Genomic DNA, 7500 nt, shown 5'->3' on the forward strand with positions numbered 1-7500 from the left:
TTGAAAAATCATGTATAAAGGGTCCTTGAAAGTGGCAGTTGCCGACAAGATTGACGAGTTAAACACCATATGAGGACGGAGCCTTTATTTGTACGACGTTTTGCTTATTACAGCTTTTTCAAGTACTTGAAAAAGCTGTAATAAGCGAAACGTCGTACAAATAAAGGCTCCGTCCTCATATGGTGTTTAACTCGTCAATCATGTATAAAGGGTCCTGGTTTTCACTGAAATTGCAGAGTTATTTGCTGATGCTTGAATCCATGATATCCCGACAGTCTGGGTAACCTGTATGTCCTATGATAGATCTATTCTTTCTATTATCTACCTACCTGTGTGTGTATCCCGTTAGCTATTTCCTGTGGATGGTAGATTCGTTGTACATTAACTTTATCCTTATCACCATATTCCCTAAGAATGAATTTCGCTAGTGACAGCAACATTAATCTGATTTTAACAATGGCGAAAGCGTGAAAGCGATTTGCTCCACTTGTGGGCTCGGGCCTTGTATAAAACAGGAACTGAGGACTGAGATTAGTGACCTTTCTTATCCTCGGGAATCAGATGGATTCCAAGTTACAAGGCATTTGTAGTCTCTGTGGCCGAGGGGATAAAGGCATTGTGAAGATTATCTTATGGGTGGTTGAAGCAGTGTGTTCGAATCCTACATGCGACTGTCATAAAAATGATCAAACAAATGTCGCTGCTTCTAGGAAATTTTCCTCATATATATATATATATATATATATATATATATATATATATATATATATATATATATATATATATATTTGAAGAATTATCTTTGAATTTATTTATTGCGTTATGTATATATATATATTGATTTTATGTGCTGCTTTGTATTAAGTATTGAATAATTTATTTCTATATCTATTTATGGACTTGTTTTATTGATATATTTGTTGAATATTTGTATATACGTCTCGTTTGTATATACCTATTTTCTAGTATGTGTAATTATTCATTTAAATATATAAGATTATGGTTACGCATTTCCTAAGTTAGATTATTTGTAATGTACTGTATAAGCAACCGTGTAGTGGAGGTTTGTAACATTGCCATTTTAAAATTATTACTTTAAGTGAACGATAACTGGAGACGATGTAACGTGAAGCAAAGTGTCTAATAAACTGCTGGGAGTGATGGACTTGCAAGCGAAATTCGTTTATTGTTGTTGAAAAAATATTTATATCAGCGTATGCTGTCGTGAGAGCTCGTTCCAAGGAGGTTTGCAGTTGGCGGTGGAGGGAGGCGATGGATATAGGAGGTGGAGGGCTTACGCTGACAACGAGTAAGTGACGCAAAGCTTTTGAGCTTCTGCTGAAGAGGACAGTGGTGGAGGTGTTGATGGACAGACTGTTGGTCACCTTGTCTCTGAGAGATCTAAAATGATTTGGAAAACATGAGAGCTGCAGTGCACTATGCTTTGAGAACTTACATGGGACTGGATGTTGAGGATGGTGGTGGAGTGGGAGGCGGGTATAATTTTGATCGTCGGACTCGCTGCTGAAGGGAACGGTAGAGTACGCGGGGAAGGCTACCTCAGGGCTGTTGAGACGTCTTCTCACGAGGGACCAAGGATGCTGAGCTGCGATGAGTAGAGTCGTTGTGACTACTTGACGCGTGACGTTTGCTCTAGAAGTATGGAAATGTGTTTAGCATGAAGACTCTGGGAGAGATTGGAGAGTTGATAGGCTAGGCGAGTTTGAAATCGCGGGTGTATTCGGAATACTTGGAGATTAGTTTTCTTCGAATTACTTACGGAGTAGCTTCTTCTTACGATTGTTTGGAGTAGGCGTGATTGGAAAGTCGTGGACTTATTCCGAATACTTAGTTATGAGTTTTCATCGGAAGACTTGGTTGCGTTTTCTTCGAATTAATTACGTTGTGGCTTGTTTGGACGATTATTTGGAATGGGTGTGATTAGAGAGTCAATATGCTGGACGAGTTTGGAAGTCGTGTGTGTATTTGGTGATTATTTTTCTTTGGATTACCAATGGAGTGGCTTGCTACGGATCGGTAGGTACCACTTCGAAGCGGTAGTTATCTCTTCGGAGCGATTGGTATCTCATCGGAGCGGTAGGTGTCTTTTCGGAGCGGTGAGTAGCGCTGCGAGTATGGAAGTCGTGGACGAGCGCTTATCTTTGGAGCGGTGGGTATCTACACAGTGGTGGGTAGTTATCACTGTAACCAGCGACCCCTGCTAGTGTCGGGCAGTTTCATTCAGAGGTGAGCGCCGTAGTGGGCTCGAAGCACCGCTGACGATAGTATTACCACTGAATGGGTTTATGGAGTGGTTGAAATAAATCCAGGTGAAGTAACGTGTATATACTTACAGATGAGTTTCTACAGCATCCGTATCATGTCCCTTGGGCGTAATCCCATCATAGCGGCGCAGCTGCTGGGATTATATACACAGAAATGCATGTGTTCTCATTTCTGCGTAAGGTTTACAACTAGTGTTTATATTTGTTATATATTAATGTTTTACATAGACCTGGCATTCTACAATAGATCTAGTCATTAATAGTAAATATGGCTTCATATGGTGTGTTGTTATCTAAAATTGACTGTGCCTTCTGGAAGATAGGATTTTTTTTAATGTGGTTGGCGAGACTTTGCATTTGATTTGGGTAACTTCCCAATAGAGCAATCTTCACGTTACTGTGACGTGATGGTAAGTAGGGGAATGGTATTTGCGGTTTGTTTGGTCTATGGGAAAGTGTGGTCAATTTGAAATGGTGCCAAGGGTCTCTGGACATCTTCGGTTTCGTGTTATGTGCATGTGACTTGTCTATTCTGTTTTGAGTGTTTACATATTGTATAAAAGTTGTATATGAAATATATGGTAATGTTGACAGCTCTAACAGCTCGCTGAAGGCAATAGAAGTGTGGGTGGCCCAAAGAAGAGATGTAAAGACTATCAAAGAGCTACTCAAGAAATGTGACATACAACTCCAAGAACTGGCTCTGTCTCTAGACACGTCGAATTGGCGAGCTGTATGTGTTAGAGTAAGGGAACGATTGAGCAATGTTCACTCTCTGAGGAGAACAGAAAAGTGCGCCCGACAACACCAGCGTGCCGAGGGAGACCGGCTTCCCAGGTAATAACACCCATGCCAACTGTGGCAAACTATGCGGCTCCCTAATAGGACCCGATAACCATATACGATGGCATCAGCGATATAACTCCCGAACCTTCGCCTATCATCACATGCAGAGATAGATACATATACATACACACACATACATATATATGTATATATGTATGTGTATATATATATATGTTTTTAATTACCCACTGTCGGAGAAACAAAGCAAAAGAAACAGACGAACTGTATATTTCGACCACTACTGTGGTCCTCTTCAGCACCACAGTAGTGGTCGAAATATACAGTTCGTCTGTTTCTTTTGCTTTGTTTCTCCGACAGTGGGTAATTAAAACATTTTACTAAATGTGCTACTACATTTTCGTCTTGTGAAATATATATATATATATATATATATATATATACATTATATACATATATATATATATATATATATGTATATATATATATATATATACATATTCAGTGGGGGCAAAATCTTAGGAGTCAGAGTAAAAATGATAAATTTCCTCAAATAACCTACATTATCAGGTACTTAACAGCTCTGTAGTACTTTGTTGGACACCCCTTACTCTTGATACATTCTTGGAGACGTTTAGGAACAGATGCTGCAAGATTTTGAAGCCACACAGGGTCCATATTCTTCCAAATATCTTTGATGGCTACCTCCAGCTTGGGGATTGATGAAGTGTCACTTTCCCGTAACTTATTTTTCATGAGCGCCCAGAGGTTCTCAATTGGGTTTAAATCAGCCCAATTACCTGGCCAATCTTTTATATACTCCTTAACAGAATGCAAATCATTCTTTGATAAGTTTAGCAGTGTGGTATGGTGCACCATCCTGCATGAAGACATCTGTTTTGCACTGAATAAAACAGTCCTCCAAATGATCATTATGTAGCTCAAAATATCGGTCTGCATTCAGCATTGCATTTTTTGGGAGTATCACTAGTGATTCCACACCATGGTAGCCAAAAGCACCCCAAACCATCAGTGAATCAAAATGTTTTACAGTAATGTGTGTGAATTTTGGGTCCAAAGGATCACTGCCAGGACGACGGTACAGTTTGCCAAGACGGTTTTCAGTAACGGTGAAGGTGGCTTCATCACTCCACAACACGTTTTTCCAGTTCTCCACATCCCACTGTAAATATTTGCGGCAAAAAGCGACTCTGTTCTTTTTCTGTTTTATCAATACAAATGATTTCTTGCGAGTATTGTGGTGTGAGAATTGCAGATCATCATGTAGACGGTGGCGTATTGTTCTCATAGCCACATGACCAAATAATCTAGAGTTCTTTTCCTTCAACTGTGGTGTTGTTATATGTGGACTAGCATCCACCTGTCTCCTCAGTACCTACAGAGTACGAGGATTAGTCTTCCTGGGCCTCCCTGTGGGCTTGTTCTGTAATCGTGGATCGGCTCCACCAGCATTACGAGTTTCCTTGGCTCACCGCTACAATCTACGCAGTGGAGAAGTGGAAAAATGTGTTGTGGAGTGATAAAGCCACTTTCACCGTTACTGGAAACTGTCTTGGCAAATGCACCGTCGTCCTTGCAGTGATCCTTTGGACCCAAATTTCACACACGGTACTGTAAAACATCCTGATTCCTTGATGATTTGGGGTGATTTTGTATCTTCGTAGTTATACATTACTAAAGCTTAAGAAAATTATATTAACAATCAATGCGTAATGTTGAAAGTATGTTGATGAAATGAATATGTGGTCTGCCATATGAAGATTGTTTGAATACAGCTAATACGTAAAGGAGCTTTGTGTGTGTGTGTGTGTGTGTGTGTGTGTGTGTGTGTGTGTGTGTGTGTGTGTGTGTGTGTGTGTGTGTGTGTGTGTGTGTGTGTGTGTGTGTGTGTGTGTGTGTGTGTGTGTGTGTAAATCAGTGGATCATAACCGGGAGGCGATGATGTCTTATGCACCTAAACATATTCGTATAGTGTGTATGAAGGTAATGCAAATTAAGCCTTAACGTTGTATTTAACACATATATCTCAATTGTGCAGCGTCAGTGCTGTATATCAGGATGTTTAAGAAGTGACTGAGTTTAAAAGGTGTGCGTACATAGGAAAATGTTAAGAAATACTGGTGTAGATGCTGCAACTGTACACATCATAAAGTACAATACTGTGTACAAGTAGTAGAGTTAAATCCTTTGCATGCAAGTTAACGAAGTGTTTCATTAGCACACCTATTATAGTCTACAAGTACCGTAGATTCTACCATATTATTCATGAAATTATTCTTATTTCATTACTAATAATAATCGAATATGAGCTCGATCATGTCTTCTATTGTTATTGAATATTAACCACTTAAAAGAAATACTGTGTTAAATATATAGTTGATAAATGCCAAGCATTTAGAGGGAGCTTGTACTTTTTCGGAGGCATCATTGTCTTATGCATAAGCTAATAGGAAAGAATCTGGCTACATTACACTGCTTCAGATTATAAGCCGGGCATTAAAAAGAATTGTAAGGATTTCACGGATACTCAGATTATCCCAAAGCAATCTCTGATGAACGAAGTTAAATGCTTTCTTGATATCAACATATGTTGTAGGAAGCCCCTGTTAGAAATCACTTTGGTGCTTTACAAGAATGCGAATCACTGAAATACAATCAATTGTTGATTTATTGGGAATGAGCCTATGCTGCTCAAGCCTTTTAAACTTTAAAATAGATAAACGAATCCGTGTTAATAACAAATGAGGAAGCACCTTGTTCGATACATTGAGCAATGTAATGCCACAACATTTCTTATAGTACAGTTGGTCCCCTTTCTCCTTCCAGATAGGGACGACTAGACATTTTTTTTTAAATGTGATTAAAGACAGTTTAGAGAGTATGTAAGAACGCAGGGGCAACTACAATAAATATAATCAAGACGCCGATATGGCAGCCTCGCGTATCCACTTGCTCCTCATGCCACCTACGAATGCGGCACCGTATGGAAGGGGTTAAGAGAATGGTACTGTACTGCCAAACAGCAGACAGCACCACATAAAGCCTCTTTATCATGGTCTTACTTTCGGCTTTCGGTGACTCCATCTTTAAACTTATTCACAACATCCTTTACCTCTCTCAAAGAGATTGGAGTTTTACTTATCGATTGATTGGTAACTACCACCCAAACACCAAATTACTAGGCAAAAAGGTTACTCCACTTAGCGTCTAACAATAATCGCTCATGAGGGGTTCGAACTGTGCTTGCATAGGTCACATACTTGGAGCTCGCTCAGTAATCATGCATAAGTCCATTTGCATTAGAATTACCTTCGAATTCTATTTCGTCGTTTCTGAATCCAATATCAGTCCTGTTATTCAGCCATTCTGGCATCACAGCCCGGCTCTACAGTATACTCTTTAATATGCTGTGAGACCTCACACCATCCATCGGCCATAGACGCTCTTCAATACACTCCTCGATACATATCAGAGTTTACGTTTGAAGGTGTCCCACAGTTCTTAAGGTCCTCAAGGGTGCCAAGCATGTCTAACTAATTAGAAATATGTACCCCATACTCCTGGGCACACATATCCATGAGGATCTCTAAATAATTTTTTGGTAGATTACACCGCAGTAATCTCCTGGGCTTGGTACTCAGTCTGAGTGTTGCGACCACAAGTTCCAAAGAACATGGTATTCTGTTGAAAAAAAGGGGGGGGGGATTCATCTCCGGCATTGCGAAATCAAGTCTATTGGTGTTTCTTGGCTCTAGAACCAGGAACCAGCATTTTAACTTGGGAAATTGCAGAAGAAAAATATTGGTGTTCCTGGTTCCGGAGCCATGAAGGCATATAATGCTTTATTGGCAGCTCTGTTGGTGCCAGTACCCAGACTGAAGTCACCCAATACAAGTACTGTCCCGTGGCGCAGCCTGGTCAACTACAGTTCATATGCCTCGGTAGGAGCGTCTACTAGAATAAGAGATGAAACCCAAAGTGTATTTCAACCTCATTAACATCATACGATGATCAATTGCAGTATCTTTTATAAGGGCATGCTATAGTCGGCTCGATAAATCAACTACTTCCGTAAAATGGGCCCCATTGCTACAACCCGACTAGTAGTAGGTGTAGCCCTCACTACTGATCTCACCACTTCCTTGTGTACTAATCTAAGAGACAGCCATATTCATTCTAAACCTATTGAGCTCCATTAGTAGAGAGAATAATGAATTTTCCAGGGAGGTACAAAGAATGTTCTTGGTGGCCTCAAAGAGAGCCCATAGAAGGTTCTTCATGCTTCTAGTTTGATGTAATCGTGCCTCGTTTGCGACAACCCAGAATCCCGCCCAGCGGGTTTGGTGAGTTTTGATAGAGACAGGGTCCGAGCCTCTCTCATTATAAGTGT

Source organism: Oratosquilla oratoria, chromosome 1 (genome assembly GCF_046742065.1).
Source record: "Oratosquilla oratoria isolate Oo_2021 chromosome 1, ASM4674206v1, whole genome shotgun sequence".
NCBI lineage: Eukaryota > Metazoa > Arthropoda > Malacostraca > Stomatopoda > Squillidae > Oratosquilla > Oratosquilla oratoria.